General features: G+C 39.4%; 1 long non-coding RNA gene across 1 annotated transcript in view; it reads right to left on the bottom strand.

Annotated features, from left to right (window-relative positions):
* Positions 1-4,596: 4,596 nt before the first annotated feature.
* LOC308185159 overlaps positions 4,597-20,726 on the bottom strand; it is a 45,948-nt gene continuing 29,818 nt past the window's right edge. The window contains exons 2-3 of the long non-coding RNA XR_013943177.1: positions 8,142-8,211; positions 4,597-5,459 (exon numbers count right to left, since the gene is read on the bottom strand). This is a non-coding gene — a long non-coding RNA (uncharacterized lncRNA). The remainder of the gene's footprint in view (positions 5,460-8,141; positions 8,212-20,726) is intronic.

Below are 20,726 nucleotides of genomic sequence, written 5' to 3' on the forward strand. Positions count from 1 at the left end.
TTAAACTTTATTTGGTGTGATTAAATTAAAGGAAATAAGGTTTAAAATACTCTGGGTACTAGCAGCCTAGCTCTTTAGTTGGACTAAAAATACAACCTAAAAAAGTGATTTGAGCTTGAAGGAAAAAATAATTCAACTAAATATATCTATTCAGTTCCTTTACAGGTGCTGCTTGTTTTTTTCAAAGATCAGTCTAGCATGTGAGAGTTATTAGCAACAAACAAATTGCTTGTTTAAGACAAATTAAATGGAGAGGGGCATCCATAAACACTTGGTAATGGGAGGTGACTGAAAAAAAGTGTTAACATTTCACAGCAATATTTCTTATTTCAGTTAGATCTATCCCTGCCTCCAATTCTTTATACTGAAATAAAAGAAATTGCTTAAAATTACACATTGATAATAGATAATCAATATAAAACATGCAACCAGTACAGCAGCAGACCAAGTTCAGCATTAGCCTGTTCTTTTAACATCCACACTGATTTCAGAGAGTTACTGTGGTGGGTTAAACTTGCCTGGCCACCAGGTGCCCACCCAGCTGATCTCTCACTCCCCCTCCTTGGCACAATGAGGGAGAAAATATGATGAAATAACTTGTGGGTTGCGATAAGGATGGGGAGATTACTCCCAGTTAGCTTCAAGATTGAAATAGTCTTCATTTGGGTAAGATTAATTTAATTTATTGCTAAGTAATAATAGTGTAGAACAGTATAAAAGTGTGAGAACTAAAAGAAAACTAAAAACACCTTCCCCTCATCCCCACTTCTTTTATTTCCTTCCCCGTCTTCTCCTCCCACCCCCAAGTAGCACACCTTTCTTTCATGGCCACTCTCTTCCCCTTCTCCACTGAGGGCTACTCCATAGGCTGCAGCATGGAGGTCTGCTCTGCCATGGAACCCATGGCAACCATGGGTTGCCTTCTCTTGAGCCTCGAGCACCTCCTGCCCTCTTGTACTGACCTGGTTTTCAGGGCTGGTTCTCCCTCCTCTCTCCTGGCTGTTGCTGCCCAGCAGTTCTTTCCCTTCCTTAACTCTGCTCTCCCAGAGGCCTAAGCAACATCACTTACTTGCTTGACTCCAGCAAGCGGCGGGTCCCGTTTGTAGTAGCTGGAGCTGGCTCTGCTCTGACACTGGTCAGCTGCTGGGCTCTGCTCACAAAGGCCACCCCTGCACCCCACCCACTACCAAAACATTGCCATGTATACCTTTTACAGTTACATACATTTTACTGCACTATTTGCTTTATTTTAATATTCTGGACAGAGACAAGAGTCACAGATTAATTAGAATGCAAAAGTCACAGAGGAGTAGCTAATTTTAGCTGAGCTTAGGAGTTACAAGAACAGCTTGTGGGCTACTACACAGTAGTAAATCTCCTTCTTGCTAAGTACAGTAAGAGGTTAAATAAAAATCATGCTGCAACTACAGAACCTATAATTTTGTTTCACATGTATGTATCTTTTCTCAATCAGAGCTCATATCTACATCTTATCTACATGACCAACATAGCTCATGTACCCATAATCAATAATACAGACAATAGACAATGCCACAATAATTATGTGACTGTAAATTTGCATGGTTTACTCTCTATTCTGTACATGATTTTTGCTTTTCCACTGATTTTTAACAAGGATGTATACCAATTTTTTATTTTATCTTTGTGCACCTCTCTATATTTTATTGAATTAAAAAAAAAAAAAAGTGATTTAGAAAGATCAATAAATACAACATCAAAACAGACACAAAGTTCTTTAGCAGGTATAAACAGAGATTTGTTCAATCTGTTACTGATTTAAGTAGGACTTACAGGTGCATATACAAGTATAAACACATAAAAATTCCATGAATTTGTTATGTGATAGTAACTAAAATATTAATACAGTATGTAGTATGTTTGACCAGAGCCATGGTTAGAGGCTACCAAGATTGCACACAGAGGAAACAAGATCCTCAATGGAACAGAATTGCAAAGCCAAAGATCTTATTATCATGAAACGCTGACATAAATACTTTTGTGCAACACTTGAGAAGCATAGAAGTGCATCTAGTCTCAAAGCATTTGAAACTGGTTGCAATTTGTCAACCGACAGGTTATTTCAAATCATTCCAAATTAGAGATGACATGGACACATTCAAGCAGTTTGCATATAAACTTGGAAACAAGGCAAAACAAATGTGTTAGAATAAGGAAAATAGAATGTATTTAACAAAATAAGCATAAGTTCTGACAATTTATTATAGTAGTGCTGGACATTAAAAATGACCAAAAACATAAGAAGAAATTAAGAATATTATACTTTATTAATTTTAAGTAAACAGTTGAGAGGTGCTGATAATTTTTGGAACAGTGCTGATTAAGAGTGATGATTACTCTGCAGTAAGATTAGCCCCTGGAGGCAGACACTGTTTTTGAATTACAGTCCTCCCTCTTTGTCTATGGAAGTTTGTAATTTACTGCTCTCCCATTCTATTAGTGAATCACAGACTTTCCTTCTCCAGGCTATTTGGCATGCTGTGGGCTGGGAACAAGCACAGAGTTACCACCTGCTCTGTTCTACCTCTCTGCCTCTTTTGGCTTCACACTCCGTAGAAGAAAATGGAATAAAAAGACACATTTTCATCTATGTTACTTTTATCTGAAGGCTAGTTAACCAGAAGATGGATATAAGGCACGTGCCAAGTCACAATGTGATTCTTTATTAGTTTTAGGCTCTTGACATTTTTCATCACATCTGTTTTCTAAAAAATTGGGTAAATTGGTGAGTGATATGGGTAACATGAATGAAAGACATCCTGGTCTGATCATCTTTGTGATTGTGGGACCAGAACTGGTACAATAACCATTACTGATCCACTTCAGAATAATTTACAAAATAGTCATCTGTTGCAGCTTCCAGTTATCACATCTTCTGTCTTACTCTAAATAATAAAAAAATAAAGCAGCTTTGGCTGAATATGAAAGGGCTAGTTCACATAACAAACCAGTTTCCTAATTCTTCTCTTCTTGCCTTTTTTTTTTTTTTAACTAGTATTGTTATTCATAATGTAATCTGAGCAACAAATATTCAAGGTGCTCTGATTAAAGAGTTAAGAAACATTTTGTATCATCTGGATCAATTTCCATAAATAACATTTCTGTATTCCAGAAATTTCCTCTTCAAGTACCACAAGGTCACAAACTCCTTTTTAGCAGTCTAAAAATACTTTAATTCTTTTGCTCAGAAACAAAAGCAAGAACAACAAAACAAGCAAGCAACAACAAAAACAAATGAACAACAACAAACAGAAGCCACTGAAACCATATGTTATGGGATGAGAAAAGGGAAAATCATGGGCATTTCAAATACCTTAGGTCCCTCTGACAGCAACAGTAAAGGATTTGAAACATTAAAATGAACAAAGAAAGCATCATTCATAGAGGCAGTTAAATTTAACAATTGCATGCTAAACTGATCATCTGCCTCATAATCACTCCAAAAAATATATCATTATTGCTCTGCTCTGTGTTCTTAATTTAGATTTTTATTTATTTATTTATTTGTTTGTTTGTTTGTTTATTTGTTTTTCCTGCAGAAACTGCTGGACTTTCAAAACTGGGAGTGATAGAATGCTGAAGTTTGGCTTCATTGATCACAGCCTATATTTGATTTGCAAAATAAGCATAATTTTGAAAGGCGTTATTTCAATGAAGTATAAAGACATAATTCACATCTCTTGGCATACCACGAACACTATTTAAAGCTTAATAGTCAAGTACATTCAAAAGCAGGAAGGCCAAGTATCTCTTTTTTTCCCTGATTAGACTTTGAAGTGCTAAGTGAAAAGCTTGCAATAGCTCATGCAAAACATCACAAAAAGGCCTTTTAATATACCTGAAACATTGAACATCTTCAAGGGTAAGTGGTGTTGGCAGCTGTTTCTTTCACTGAAAGCTATGAGCTTGGGGGTTGAAAATACAGGTCATGAATTCAACAAAATTCAGAATCTGTGATAAACATAAAATGTCAAGGAGAGGGGGAGGATTTTTGTTTTGGAACCTTGAACTCAGTAGAACTCTGATTCAGCATCATCATTACTCAATCTGTTCCTCATGTGGGAAAATATTTATTCTGATGATGTTCTCTCAAAAGTGTTTACTGCACAGGAAATAACACTTTACAGAAAAGTATTTCTTATTGTTTTCTGCATTCAACCATTCTCATTTGTTGGCTTTTCAGCACACAAAGCATTCAATAAATGTGTCAATTAATTAATTCCTTAAACATACTAAAGAAAACTGTTTTTTTTTAATACTATTAGCAACTTTGAAGAGTATAAAAAATTAAATTGCATGGAAAAATTAAATTGTTCTATATTTTTCACATTTAATAGTTGTATCAAATTGGGCTGAGAAGTGTTTTTGTTGTATTTTAATGAAAAGTATCTATCTGATTATCTCTAAATTAAAGTTTTATATTAATTGAGAATTTTCTTAAAGATTTCATGCATAGTAAGGAAGGAATTCAATTAACTTTTCTTTCATAAAAGAAGTCTGTATTAAGAATATCAATGAGAAAGTGTTGATTTGTCCTTGTCCTCTACAGGGCATTAAGCTTTTATATTATCACTGGCTGAATCATAAAGGAAACTTGGCTTGCATGAAACTTGTTACATGAAACAGGTTTCTGGGAAGTAAAGAGCTCTGTGAAAATTAAACCTGCTGTAGATGTGTTGGCACTGGAAAAATGAAAGGAACATGCAAACAACTTTCTTCATTAGTATGTGTTAAGATACTATTTCTTTATTCTCTGGATGTAATGCTGAATATAGGATAGGCAGAGTTTTACTTTTAACAAATATCATAACAATTGCAGTAGCTGCATGTGTTAAGTTACTAATACTTTTCCTCACTTTAGCAGTGTCTGTGCTCCTTTCACTGCCTTTCAGTACTGCCAAGTACTTTTAGGACAAGAAAAGATGAGTCAAATTTATAATTTTATTTATTTTTCTCAGATTAGACTTCTCAATGCTAAGAGAAATTAGCATCTTTGAAACAGATCTTCATGGACCTTAATCAAACTTTATTCTAATCAATCTTAAATCACTGGATTGACAAGGTAAATCAGCCTCTCCCAGGAGAAGCATAATCACACCAAGTTTAAATTGTTATTACCTTACATGTGAGACCTGACCAAGCACAGGCTTGGAAATATCACATGTCCTGTGAGATCGTGAGGCATGATGTTACGTAGTTTCCTTCCAGTTAACAGACTTAAAAAGGGAGTTTTGTTCAAATAGGAATCCAAGATTAAATTGTACAGTACTATCCTGTGTCACAAAGTATTAACATACTTAACACCAACTGAAGTCCTTAGAAAGACAGGAGGGCTGAATGTGACACCAAGGACCATCTGGCTTTAAACAGACCTGTAGCTGCTCTTGGCAAGGGTGGTAATTTAAGGAAGACGCATTATCCTGCAACAGGAAAAAAAAATAATAATTCTGACTTATAAGATTCTCAGTCTGAATTGCATACAAATTTAGCATTGCATTTCAAAGCATATACAATCTTGAAAATAATCAATATATTACCATCATCAGACACCTATTCAGAAAGGAGGAAAAAAAAAAAACCTCTAAATCTGGCAAAGCAAATTTATAATCCTCTTAACATTCCTGCAATTAATTCAGGTGACAGGTTACCAACCCTGAAAACTTAATTTTAAAAGTCAGGCAGAGACGTAAGTAGAGTTTTAGAAAACATTTCCCAACGTGTTTCAGCATTTTTATTAACCTCAAAGTCTAAGTTTTTCAATGGAAATAGCATTGTATGTTCCTTCATAACATACAAACTGCTTATACCTTTGGTTTAATCAAAAACCTTGTGGGTTGTGTGTCATAAAGTTTGTATGGCTGCATCTAAAAATATAGAAACAGAAAGAATAATCACAAGACCCAAGCATGGGGCTCTAATTTCCAATGGATTTTCTGGAGTAGTCACACTATTCCAGGACATTACACGCAAAATTCCTTATAAAAGTGAAAAAAAAATAGTTTATGTTTCAGTTTTATTTTATTTTACTTTTGACAGGTATATTTGCTGAAAATAAAAATTTGTAATGACAAGTCACTTGCCACACACACACAAAAGGGGTTCAATATTATCAAGAACATAGACAACACGTATGCCTCAGTATTAGTGAATCAGAAAAGGAAGTTGGTTTGGATCTGGGTTCAATAAAGATTCTGAGAAGGAAATGTGCCTTGTCTTAAATCTTTAATCAAGAACTACTTTTGTCAGATTTTAATCCATTATTTGTATGTTGTGAATGTGGTACTAGTCTGCTGTTTTTTTTGTTTTGTTTTGTTTTGTTTTGTTGGTTTGCCTTGCAGTAATTTATAGACATTGAACTTTTCAGCTAAGGAGCAGAATGTAACTTAGGCCTGTTGTTTGGTAGTGATCATTATCATTTACAAGATGAAATATGAATGAAACTTGAAGAAGCATGACAGGAAGGAAGTAAAGCCCCTACCAATTACCTATAACGCAAGAAGTTTCTGATATTCAATTCCCTCCTTTTTAGCTTTACCATCTGCTTCATTTAGTAATTATATTTACAAGACTGAGCCTGCTGGCAAAATTTACAGCAAAACTAAGACATTGGGAACACTTTTGGAAATGAACATAAGTGTAAGAGATGGGGAAAAAAGACACAGATGAGCAAAACATAGAAAAGATTTAGATTTTCAAACTGCACAGGCATGGATTATGCTTTGTAGGGAACTGACAGAGAAGCAAGATTCATCTAATTCCCAGTCATATCTTTACTGGCTTCTTAAATGCACATCTCCCACTGTCTGTCTGCTTCGCAAGTCTGTCAGGTTCTTTCAAAGGAACACATATTTCCAATGATCCTTCTTAAGCTAACAGAAGTCTCCCATCGATTTACATGGTGAAACTTGGGGGTGGGGTGTGGAGGTGAAAATTAATGAATAATGAACAGAAGTTAAGATTTTACATATAAGTGGGCTAGCACATTTACAGCATTTATTTATTTATTTTATTTATTTATTTCTATAGCAGAGAGACATATGAAGTAGAAGAAAATACAAAAAGCACGTCTATGACGACTCTGTTTAAAAACTGAGTTTGTCTGCCAGTTATTATTATTATTAGTTTTTTGACTTATACTAATCTAAGAAAAAATGTCCCTAAACTGTTTCAAAAATGTTTTTGAAGATTGTTTTGTGTTTTGGGAAAATGAGAATTGTTTGGTAACTCTGAGGAAACTTTTCACCACTAGACTGAGTGTTCAGCTTGTCACTTTAAGAGGCCTTTTGCTTCTACCATCCCTTGGTGAATACACTAAGAAACAAGAGAAAAAATGTTGCTGTATGAGGTGGTTATTATCATCCTTTTGGGCTACAAAAGTAAGAAGATTGCACCTAATTCATGAAAACTCATCTACTTCATTATATTTTTCACATCCAGTAAAAAGCTAAAAGCAGAGATGAGCTTTTCATTAAACAAAATAAAATTAATTGAGTGAGTCTCAGTTGCTACTTTGGAGGAATTCCACATAATGTTGACAATGGAAAGATACAGCATTTAGACTTGTGGCCAAGTAATAAGTAATATTCACTTTATGATTTACACTGATGTTAAACTGATAGTGGGAAGGAAAATGTTCAAGAAGAAAGATTCTTAGCTGTGGTTGAGTGTTAAAAGGATGTCCAGAGGCAGGCAGTTATATCCTCCCTATTCTGGTATTCTCTTTTTGAGTAAAATAAGAAATAGAAAAGATAAAAGGGTATTTTCTTTTTGAGAATGTATGTGTCCCAAGCATTGAAAACAGAAATTATGCGATGATTATGGCTATGGTTATGTGATGGTGTTTTCATACAGACTGCTATCCACTGGCTGTTTAGCAGTCAAGCAAGCTCTGCGGTGTGTGAGCCAGGATCCAAGCCTACTAAAACCTCCGGAAATCTTTCCAGCGATGCCAGGAAACTTTCAGAGGCTGCAATAAACACAGGATGTAGATTTTTCCCTTCATTAAAAAATAAAATATCTAAATGCTGTACAAAATGTTTGAGGTTGCTGTTAATATCTCATAAACTTCCTCTGATGATAAGACATAATTCAATGCATTTTACCTGGTGGTATTTCACCATTTGACTCTTCATGTTGTATGTAGTATGAACTGATCAGATTCTATTCATGTGTCTAGAAGAGGGAGACAGAAAGGCAGATTTTCATATTTGCTATAAGAAGAGGAGTGGTGATGAGTCAGGGTAGAGAGAACCAGAGAATAAAAAATGTGTTTCCAGACAATTCATAGGCAACACTGGTGGGACACTATAGATTTAACACCCTTATGTTGGAATTCATTTGAATCAAAGCAGATGTGGCATTGTTTTGCTTCACTAAGTTCTGCATAATTTACTAGAATGCGATGTATACATATGTGTTTTTTTTTTCTGTGTGACAATGTCAAATGTTTTGCAGATGCTAAGATTGCTGCTACTCTGGAGCAGTGGGAAAGAGTATTTATTTGAAGAAGCTGAAGAAAATATAAAAATAATTTTTATGCCCATCTTCTCTTGAACTTAAAATGAATCAATATGAAAGGCTCTGATGAGGAGAAGGATTTCTCTTACAAGAAATAGGTATTTCATTACATTATTTTCCTCTGGAAATGATCAATTATGAGAAACTGTGGAAGAGAGGGTAAAGTGGTTCTGTCTTCCTTAATTTTACCTCTTTTTTTTCTTTTTTTTTCCCTGTATAATGCGTGCAAAATCTAAAGCCACCACACAGATTTGTTCCTTTCAGCTGTAACTGGCTTTCAAAATAGCTTGACCTTGTGCTTTATCTCACTTAATATGAAGCAGATGGAAAATATTCTTCCCCTTTCAGTTCTTCCCCTTTCTTTCCCCTTACTTCCTGGAAGAACAACCTCACATCACAGTGAGAAACTTCAGTTATGGGTGGGCAAAATGGATAGAAGCCAGTACTGAAGGGCAGGATTATGCAGGGAGATATTAACTTCTAACCACCAAGGAGGAGAGAAGAAACGAGAGGAGAAATGAAAAGAGAGGAGAGGAGAGGAGAGGAGAGGAGAGGAGAGGAGAGGAGAGGAGAGGAGAGGAGAGGAGAGGAGAAGAGAGGAGAGGAGAGGAGAGGAGAGGAGAGGAGAGGAGACTTGAAATCTAAGGAGGAAGTTGTCAGAAACCCCTAAGTTTCCACTGCCTTTTATTTTTGATATTTTTATATGAAGCTCTTTCTTGTACATGGAAACAATTTGTCAAGTTTGTATTTTGTAAGCCCATGTTCATGTAACTTTCATGTGGCTCTGAGAAAAGGTACTAGCTGCATAATGTTCACTTGAAATAAGAATCTGAGAAGCTGGGACAGAAGTTTATGGCAATATTTCACAATTAAGTGAAATTGTGTCTTTTTGGAGATTTTGTTGTTGTTGTTGTTGTTTGTTTGTGACGACAAAGCTAACACTTCAAATTTATCTAAACTTTCAAGCAAGCATTTGTCTGGAACTCAACTAGAACTTTTGGCTTTGAGGTGCTTACAAACAAAAGGACTTCTTTTTTGTATTTTAGATACAAGTGAAACCTTGTAATATTATTTTCTTAATCACTGGGAACAGAAGAAATGATGGTGGAATTTCAGTCATTTGGAGGAAAACAAAACCAAAACCAAAAACAACCAGCTAGATGAACTGGAGAGTAAACTTTCATTCTTATAAATTTAAGAATAAACTTTTTTTTTTTTTTTTTTAATTTTCTGATAAATCTCCACCTGAATAAGCTGTATAATCTCTTCTTGGTAAGAATTTAAATCTCTCACTTTTTTTTCCTTTTTTTTTCTTTTTTTTCCCCTTTTTTTCTTTTTTTTTCTTTTTTTTCTTTTTTCTTTTTTTTTTCTTTTTTCTTTTCTTTTTTTCTTTTTTTCTCTAATGTACCCTTGGCTGTATTTATGTTATCAGCATACTTCCTGCAGTGAAGATTAAACTGATATTAAAGACCAACAACAGCCCAGAAAGGTTGAAATGAAAAAAAAAAATCATATAATGTCATACAATATAAAATCATATAATAAAGTTCTTGCAGTGGCTTATGATTAAAAATGGTGCAGTAAAACAGCAGTACATTCATTACATAATATTTACCTCATTGTTTTAATTTATTTTATTTACATATTCCTAGAATTTTATACACTTCACATTACAATGGCATGCAGCTATGCCTGATTGAGACCAGCAACATGGAATATAAGCAGCTCCAAAATCAGTATTTTATCTCCATTGGCCATGAGAGGATTTAAAATTGAATCAGTTGAGAGAAATACATATTTTTTTTCATTAACACCATACTCTGTCAACCTGAGAAGTCCCCACCCCTGTTCTCTTCTCATGATCAAATATGTATTGCTTTCCTCTTTGGCTGTATTTGATCCCAGCAAACTCTTTGCTTTAATCTCTTCAATATTGTTGTTGTTCTTGTTGTTGTTGTTTTCAAAATCAGAATCTATGTTTTACAGTGTAATTCAAAACTACTTTACTGTTTGCCATTCAGTGCATGCACAAAAACTTTCTCTAACAAAAGTTCACAAAATTCAAGTGGATTGGATTAATTATATGAGAGGAGAAAAAACAAACAAACAAACAAGAAGTCTTGAGATCTGAATCTGAAATTGGAAAATTGGAACACAAGAAAGATAAATAATTTGATATCCAAAGAGGATGGAAGAAACTACAAAGTCAATAGAAGTTGTGGAAGATGCTGGATTCATACATGAATTACAACAACACGACAACAACAATGATAAAAAGGTATTATGCTAGAACACATTTATGATGTATGAAGTTTATGATGTACTCATTCAGAGACATTCAGGATGGAAATAGCACTGGTGTTTCCAGCTTCGTATCAATTTACCTTGCTAAGATCAATGAGAAAGCTCCTAGAGTAGTTTCCAAACTTTCAAGTGAAACAAACAAACAAACAAACAAAACCTTCTGTTCTGACTGTCCTTAGTCTTAATAGAATGCTTATTATTATTATTATTATTATTAGTAGTAGTAGTAGTAGTAGTAGTATTTAGTGAAGTTTCAGATTTAAAGTGATTAATTAATGCATATAGGACAGAAGAACAACAACAAAACGTCCCTCGTGACAGCTTCATTATGCATCTGCCATCAAAGACCTGTTCTATGATGCTTCCCCACTTGAGTGGTGTGGTTATTTTTCAAGGATACAGTTTTATAAAAAATAATGTGAATCTTTCTAGGTAAAGACATGAAAACACAATGTACTTTTTGTTCCTAAATAAGGTGACTTTCTCTAGGTGCTTTGCTCCCTTTGGTGTATTTTCTTTTCTGCATGCCGTCATCTCATTTTATTCTCATAGCAAAGCTAACGGGCACCTTATGTGTCCTTTTGTGTGCTGGTCTGGCTGGGATGGAGTTAACTTTCCCTGCAGCAGCCCATACAGTGCTGTGCTCTGCACTTGTAGCTAGAATAGCTTTGGTATCACTGGAACAGTGCGACCTTTGATTTCTATTTATTTATTTATTTATTTTCCCCCTCTTCTCTTCTCTTTAGTTAAATCATTCTTATCTCAACCTGTGAGGTGTTTTTTTTTGTTTGTTTTTGTTTTTGTTTTTGTTTTTTTTCAGATAATTTCTTCTCCTCCTCTTCCTCTAAGGAGGGGGAGTGAGAGAGCTCCTGAACACCTGCAGTACATTGATGACATAATTGTGTGGGGTGACACAACAGAGGAAGGTTTTGAGAAAGGGAAGAAAATAATCCAAATTCTCCTGAAAGTGGGTTTTGCCATTAAACAGAGTATGGTCAAGGGACCTGCACAGGAAATCCAGTTCTTGGGGGGTAAAATGGCAGGATGGACATTGCCACATTCCAATGGATATTATCAACAAAATAACTGCTGTGTCTCTGCCAAGTAGCAAAAAGGAAACACAAGCTTTCCTAGGCTTTGTGGGATTCTGGAGAATGCATATTCCAGGCTATAGTCACTTTGTGGAAACTCTATGTCAAATGACTTGAAAGAGGAACCATCTTGAGTGGGGCCCTGAGCAACAACAGACTTTTGAACAAATCAAACAAGAAATAGCTCGTGCAGTAGCTCTTGTGCCTGTCCATACCAGACCAGCTGTGCAAAACATACTTTACACTGCAGCTGGGGAGCATGGGCTCACCTGGAGCCGCTGGCAGAAAACCCCAGGTCGTCTTCTGGGGTTCTGGAGCTGGGGCTGTCTAGGATCAGAAACCAACTACACCCCAACTGAAAAGGAGATACTAACAGCATATGAGGGGGTTCAAGCTGCCTTAGAAGTTGTTGGTACAGAAGCACAGCTCCTCTTGGCCCCACAGCTACCTGTCTTACATTGTATGTTCAAAGTTCACTACACACCATGCAACCGACACTATGTGGAGTGAGTGGGTAGCATTAATTACACAGCAGGCTTGCATAGAGAAACCCAGCTGTCCAGGAAACCTGGAAGAGATCATGGACTGGCTGGAAGGCAGAGATTTCAGAGTACCAAGGGAAGAATTAACTCGTGCCAAAGAGGCACCACCATATAATGAGTTGCCAGAAGACAGAAAGCTGTATGTGTTGTTCACTGATGGATCCTGTCATGCGGTAGGGAGCTATGGAAGTGGAAAGCTGCTGTGTGGAGTCCCACACGATGAGTAATAGAGGCCATGGAAGGGGAAGATGAGTCGAATCAGTATGCAGAAGCGAAAGACATCCGACTGGCCTTAAAAATTGCCAAAAGAGAAAAATGGCCAGTGCTGCATCTCTACACTGACTCATGGATGGTGTCAAATGCTCTGTGGGGGTGGCTGCAGCAGTGGAAACAAAGCAACTGGCAGTGCAGAGGTAAACCTATTTGGGCTGCTGCACTGTGGAAAGATATTGCTGCTCGTGTTGAAAACCTGAATGTAAAGGTGCCTTATGTAGATGCCCACATGCCCAAGAGTCACACCACTGAAGAACATTAGAATAACGAAGAAGTGGATCGAGATTCGAAAATTGAAGTGGATCAGGTGGACCTGGATTGGGGATGCAAGGGTGACCTGTTTGTAGCTTGATGGTCCCATGTAACATCAGGACATCTGGGGAGCGATGCAACATACAGATGGACTCATGATCAAGGGGTGGACATGACGACTGAGGACATGACATAGGTCACCCATGAGTGTGAAACCTGTGCTGCGATCAAGTGAGCCATGAGGGTAAAGTTTCCCTGGAATAGGGGGCGGTGCCTTGGATTTCGATACGGTGAGGCCTGGCAGATTGACTATATAGGACCACTCCCGCAAACCCACCAAGGCAAACGGTACGTACTCACCATGGTAGACACAGCTATTGGGTGTCTGGAAATATAACCAGTAAACCATGCCACTGCCTGAAACACTATCTTGGGCCTGGAAAGGCAGGTGTTGTGGCATCATGGTACACCAGAGAGAATTGAGTCCGACAATGGGAGTCATTTCCGAAACAATCCTGTCACCTCCTGGGCCAAGGGGCGTGGCATTGAGTGGGTGTATCACATCCCCAGTCACCCACAAGCCTCTGGAAAGGTTGAGAGGTACAATGGCCTGTTAAAGACCATGTTATGAGCATTGGTGACATGGAAACACTGGGACATAAATCTACCAGAAGCCACTTGGCTAGTTAACACCGGAGGGTCTCACAGCCATCCTGGTCCTGCTGAAACAAAACCCCTACACACTGTGGGAGGAGCTAAAGTCCCTGTAGTGCATGTAAGGAAGTGGATGGGGAAGGTGATGTGGGTTGCTCCTGCCTTGGGAAAGGCAAACCCACTCAGGGGATTGTCTACCTAAGGACGAGGGTACACCTGGTGGGTCATGGAAAAGGATGGGGATATCAGGTGCATGCCTCAAGGAGATTTAACCTTGGGAGAAAAGTAATCTGTAATCTAAGTTTTGTGTTGTAGGAAGACACTGCAGAACCAATGAAAGGTCAACTTTGCAAGGAGCCGGGCAAGTGCAGCAATGACTTGAGCTAAGCTGGTGCTGGTGTCAAGAAAACCAACTCCACTTGCTCTGAGTGAACACTTTGGCAGATGAAGCTTAAATCATCACCGGTTCTTATGAACATTTGGGGAGAGACCTATAGATTGAATACAGATAATACAGATCTAAGTACAGATAAGTACAGATCTATAAATTTTTTAATGAACAAGGAACAGTGGTGATGAGAATATCTATATACTAAACTATGTGGGACCTGAGTATGACACAAATGTATAGGGGGGTGGAGATTGTGCTGGGTCTGGCTGGGATGGAGTTAACTTTCACTGCAGTAGCCCATACAGTGCTGTGCTCTGCGCTCGTAGCTAAAACAGCATTGGTATCTCATCAGTGTTGTGTCTGCTGCTGAGCAATACTGGCACCACATCAGGACTCTCTCTAATCGCCATTCCCTGCCCCGCCCCCCCCATACCCCCATGCCCCCCCGCCAAGCCAGCAGGAAGGGACATCACCAGAGCAGCTGACCTAAACCAACCAAAGGGATATTCTATACCATATGATGTCACACTCAGCAACAAAAAGTGGGAAAGGGGAAGGAGAGAGTGGGCTCTTGTTATGAAGACATCTGTCCTCCCAAACAACTGCTCCATGTATTGAGGCCCTGCTTCCCAGGATGTGGCTGAAGATCACTCGCTGATGAAAAGTAATTCCCATAGCGTAATTTCTTTGCTCTCTGTGTACTTCTGCATGGCCTTTTTTTTTTTTCTTTTTGTATGTTTGTTTCTTTTTCCCTCTTCCTCTTCCCTTTAATTAAATCAGCCTTATCTCAACCCGAGTTGTTTGTTTCTTTCCAGCATACTTTCTTCTTCCCCTCTTCTTCTAAGGAGTGGGAGTGAGAGAGCAGTTGTGGTGGAGTTCAGCTGCCCAGCAAGGTAAAAAACACCACATCAGCACAGTTTCACATTTGACTGAGAACTGAAGGCAAATTGAGAAATAAGTTTTGTTTTTCTTTCTGGATCAATAGACTGCACTTCTTTTGTGTTTGACATGTAATATCTCCTTAGAATCTCCCTCATCAAAACCATCATCTGCCACTGCCTGATTGATTGACATTTCCCATCCATTTCCAGGTCTGACACTCAAGTGATCTAAATCTTTTGCAACGGACTACACAATATTATTCTTTTTAAAAGATATGAATCAACATTCATATTTGTCCACTTGTATAATGCATACAGTATTACTGCTTGTATGGAAAAAGAGACATCTATTGAAACTAAATGACACAGTTCATAGAATGAATGACCTATTAGGTTAGTTAGATGCAGTGACTTTCAGTGCCAGGCATTAATAATCATTTCTCATACTTCAGCTTGTGACAACTACAACTGAAGGTTTCAAGCCTCAGAGCTTTCTCACAGAGATTGTGCTCTAATCAAGGCTGAGCTGTCGGGCTGATAGACAGGAATTGTATTCTTTTCAGATGAAAAAATAAAGAAAAACTAAGTCCCTCTACTCACTCTCTTGCTCTTTTATCCAGTCTTTCATTCTGCTTTTGTGAAGCTCTGTTGTTACTAGAATAGTTTGTATAAATGGCAGGACATTAAAATCAGAGGGCCCAAAAACTGACACCAAGAAAAGTAGTTCATTTTTTTTATACAAAATTCATAATAATTCATTTTTTTTATACAAAAAAAAAAAAAAGAGAGAGAAAGAGAGAGTAATATCTGTAATGTGTTGCCACGAAAGTGAAATAAAAGTGACAAGGAGTATTGCTTATGTATGTGTGTTCTCTAAAAGTATTTGCATAGTTTGTTGTGATCAAAAAAGTGTTTATTATAGAGCACTTAGTATTCAACAGTATTAAAAAAAAAAAAAGCATACTATTCTCATATGGTTTAAATCTTCTTTCATTTTCCCTCATTGCTGAGGAGATCTTCTCTGAGGCATATGCGTTCTGCAGCAGAGCAGGGGATCATGGCGTGCAGAGGATTCCTTACACCAAGGCACCTCCCGGCAGCCAAGGGAGCCACCAGGACCTGTCAGCCTTCTTGAGGGCAGCTGACGAGGCTTGGGCAGAGCCAGAAGCATGCCCCCTTTCTCGTACCAAGGCAGACCCTGGGAAGCGCATGTGGCCTGGAGTGCAGCAAAGTTCAGCATCCACTGCAGCTGATGCAGCCTCCCAGATGGAGCTCCAGGGGGAACATGCTGCCACCCAGGTGTCAGGCTGCAAGGTGTGCCCTACTCTTATGCCAGTGCAGCATGACAGTAGAGAGCACAACTGTGGGAGGTGTGCCAAGGTTGAAGAACTGCTTCGTCTGGGGGAAGAGATTCAGGAGGAGGTAGGCAGGCTGAGGAGCATCAGAGAGTCAGAGAAGGACATCCCTGAGACAGATGAGAAACGTAGGTTCCCCTACTCCCTCACCAACAAGTAGAGGGAGGGAACATAAAAGGGAGGGGAGAATGGAAGGAGGTTCTGGTTTGGCACAGCAGGCGAACCACCCTGCTGCATACCTCACCCTCCCAGGTGCCCCTACACAACAGGTATGAGGCTCTGGAATTTGATGAGCAAGCAAATGACAATGTGGACAAAGGTTCATCCACATTAGGGGAGTTGTCCAGGGCAAGTCAGCCTAAGCCCTGCATCACAACAACCCCTACCAAGAAAAAAAGAAGGGTTATTGTCCTAAGGGACTCCCTTCTGTAAGGAATGGAGGGCCTGATTTGCCATCCAGACCCAACCCTCAGGAAAGTCTGCTGTCTCCCTGGGGCTTGGGTAAGAGACATAGCAAGGAAAGGCACTTGCCTGGTATGTCCGTCTGGTTATCACCCTTTATTGGGTTTTCATGTTGGCAGTGATGAGATAACAAAGAGAAGTCCGAAAGCTATCAAAAGGTTTTGGGGCAATTGGCTGAAGGATCAGGTGCACAGGTGGTGTTTTCCTTTATCATTCCAGTAGTGGGGATCAATATTAAAAGGAACAGGAAGACGCAGCAGATCAATACGTGGCTTCAAGGCTGGTGCCAGCAACTTAGTTTTGGGTTTCTTGATCATGGGAACCTTATATAAGGTTTTATGTAACCTCTCAGGTTTTTATCTTACTGTCTCCTGGAGAGCACCTTTCTCAGAGGAAGAAAAGGATTTTTACCCAGGACTTAGCAGGGCTGATTGATAGATCTTTAAACTAGATTTGAAAGGGGAAAGGGACAAAAACAGGTCCACCAATGATAAGCTATGGGACTGCATGCCAATAATTGAGGGACTGCATGCTAATGATACCCTTCAGTCTGCCCCACTAGGGGCTAGGTTCAATGAAACACATCTGAAACAGTTCTATACAATTGCATGCAGCCTGAGAAACAAGCAAGTGGAGCTAGAAGCATTGGCTCAGCCACAGAGCTACAACATCATTGGCATAAGAGAAACCTGGTAGGAAAAGGCCTGCAACTTGTGTGTTGCGATGGACAGTTCCAGGCTCTTCAGCAGGGACAGGCAGGTCACATGAGGTGTGTGGGGGGTGGCACTCTATGTAATGGGGGTACTGGACCGTGTGGAGCTTGCAGTTGGTGTGAACACGGTTGAGAGCCTCTGGGTAAGGATCAAGGGACAAGCAAATAAAGGGTGTGTTGTTTTGGGAGTCTACTATAGACTACACAGCCATGATGACAACACTGATGAACTATTCTCTAAAGAACTGAGAGATACTTCTAGATCAGCTGCCCTTGTCCTTATGGGAGACTTCAACCTGCCAGATGTCAGCTGGGAATATCACACAGCTGACACAAGCGAGACCAAAGATTCCTGAAGCACCTCGATGATAACTTCTTGGTATAGGTACTAAGAGAGACAACTGGGAAAGGTGCCCTCCTGGACCTGTTGCTTGTATGCAGGGAGCGTCCAGTGGGTAAAGTGGTAATAAGTGGCTGCCTTAGCCATAGCAACCATGAAGTACTCAAAATCAAAATCTTTGGTGGTAGGAGGAAAACTACCACCAAAACTTCAACTCTAGATCTGGGGAGACCAGACTTCAGACTGCTTAGGGAACTAGATAGTAAGGTCCCCTGGGAAACTGGTTTTAAAGACATTGGAGTCCATCAGCACTGGTTGGTTTTTAAGCACCACCTCCTCAGAGCACAGGAACAGGCAATTTCAAAGAGTCAGAAGTCAAGCAGGAGGGGCAGAAGGCCAGCTTGGCTGAGCAGGGTTCTTCTTCAAGAGCTCAGACAAAAAAAAGTGTATGGTGGTTGGAAGCAAGGTCAGCCAACACATGAGGACTACAGGGATGCTGCTTGCCTTTGTAGAGGGAGAATCTGGATGGCCAAAGGTCAATTAAAGTTAAAGCTGGCCAGCAGTGTAGGGGACAATAAAAAAAGCTTTTTAAAATATGTTAATGTCAAAAGGAGGAACAGAGCAAACATTGGTCTGATACTTGATACAGATGGTCACCTCACAAACAGGGACATAGACAAAGCAGAGACGTTTACTGAATTTTTTACCTCTGTCTTTAACACCAGTGATGGGTTCTAGGACACCAGATGCCCTGAGCTGGAGGACTGTGACTGCAAGAATGATAAATTCCCAGTTAACCCTGAACTCATGCAAGATTTGCAGCTCCACCTGCATGAATACAAGTCCATAGGGCCTGATGGGATTCTTCCTGGAGTGTTCAGAGGGTTGGCTGATGTCATCATGAGACCTATCTCAATTATTTTCCAATGGTATTGGAAATCTGGAGAAGTCCCAGTTGACTGGAAGCTGGCAAATGTGGTCCCAAATCTCAAGAAGGGCAAGAAAGAACATCCTGGCAATTACAGGCCTGTCAGTTTCACTTCAGTGCCTGGTAAAATTATGAAGATTATTCTCCATAATTTATATTTATAATTATAATATATTATTATGGAGAAGATGATCAGAACACCTGATCATCCAGGACTGGAACACTTCTATAAAGAAAGGCTGAGAGAGCTGGAGCTGTTCAGCCTGAAGAAGAGAAGACCTCATTACAGCTTTTCAATACTTACAGGGGGTTTATAAAAAAGATGGAGAACAACTTTTTGCTCAATCAGATAATGACAGAACAAGGGGGAATGGTTTTAAACTAAAAGAGGGGAGATTTAGATTAGAGGTTAGGAGGAAACTGTTCACTCAGAGGGTGATGAGGCACTGGAAGAGGTTGCCCAGACATATTGTGAATGTCCCATCCCTGGAGGTGTTCAAGACCAGGTTAGATGATGCTCTGGGCAATCTGATCTAGTGGGTGGCATCCCTGCCCGTGGCAGGGGCATGGGAACTAGATGACCTTTAACGTCCATTTCAACCCAAGCCATTCTATGATTCTATGATTCTATGATTCTATGATTCTATGATTCTATGATTCTATGATTCTATGATTCTATGATTCTATGATTCTATGATTCTATGATTCTATGATTCTATGATTCTTGGAGTTATTGAAAAACACCTGAAGGACAGCTCAGTCATTGCTTAGAACCAATATGGGTTTACTAGGGGAAGGTCATGTCTACCAAACTTATTTTCCTTCTACAAAAAGATCACCCAGCTAGTTGACCAAAGGAAAACAGATGATGTAATCTTTCTGGATTTCAGTAAAGCTTTTGATACTGTCTCTCACAGTATCGTTCTGGACAGAATACAGTTAGATAAAAGCATAAGAAGGGTGAACACTTGGCTGATGGGTTGAGCCCTAAGGGTTCTTGTAAGTGGGGTTACCTCAGGCTGGTGACCAGTCACTATTAGGGTTCACCAGGGCTCTATTTTAGGACCAGTCCTCTTCAATGTTTTCATAAATGATTTGGATGAAGGACTTGTGTTTTTGAGCAAGTTCGTAGATAATTCAAAAATGAGTGGAACTGTTGACTCTGTTGAGTTTGGTGAGGCCTTGCAGAGAGATTTTGAGAAATTAGAGAGCTGGGCAATCACCAACAATATGAAGTTTAACAAGAGCAAGTGGCAGCTTCTGCACCTGGGAAGGGGCAACCCTGGTTAAACATACAGACTGGGGGATGAGATGCTGGAGAGCAGCACTTCAGAAAGGGATCTGGGGGTTTTGATCGACAGCAAGCTGAACATGAGCCAGCAGTGTGCCTTGGCATCCAGGAGGACCAACCGTATCCTGGGGTGCATCAAGAACGGCATTGCTAGTCGCTCGAGGGAAGTGATTGTCCCACTCTGCTCTGCACTGGTGCAGCCTCACCTTGAGTACTGTGTGAAGTTTTAGGCACCACGGTATAAGAAAGAACAGAAAACTGTTAGAGGGTGTCCAAAGGAGGTCAACAAAGATGGTGAACAGTCTAGAGGGGAAGATGTATGAGGAGCGGCTGAGGTCACTTGGAATGTTCAGCCTGGAGAAGAGACTGAGGGGAGGCCTCATGGCGGTCTACAACTTCCTCACGAAGGGGAGCAGAGTGGCAGGCGCTGAGCTCTACTCTCTGGTGGCCAGTGATAGGACCTGTGGGAATGGTTTGAAACTGCAACAGAGGATGTTCAGGTTGGATATCAGGAAATGTTTTTTCACCGAGAGGGTGGTAGGGCACTGGAACAGACCCCCAGGGAAGCAGTCATGGCACCAAGCCTGCCAGAGTTCAGGAAGTGTTTTGACAATGCTCTCAGTCACATGATTATTTTTTTTTGGTGGTCCTTACAACTCAGATATTCTATGATTCTGTGATTTATATTCTACAA

Source organism: Anser brachyrhynchus (genome assembly GCF_964034855.1).
Source record: "Anser brachyrhynchus genome assembly, chromosome: Z".
In the NCBI taxonomy this organism is placed as follows: domain Eukaryota; kingdom Metazoa; phylum Chordata; class Aves; order Anseriformes; family Anatidae; genus Anser; species Anser brachyrhynchus.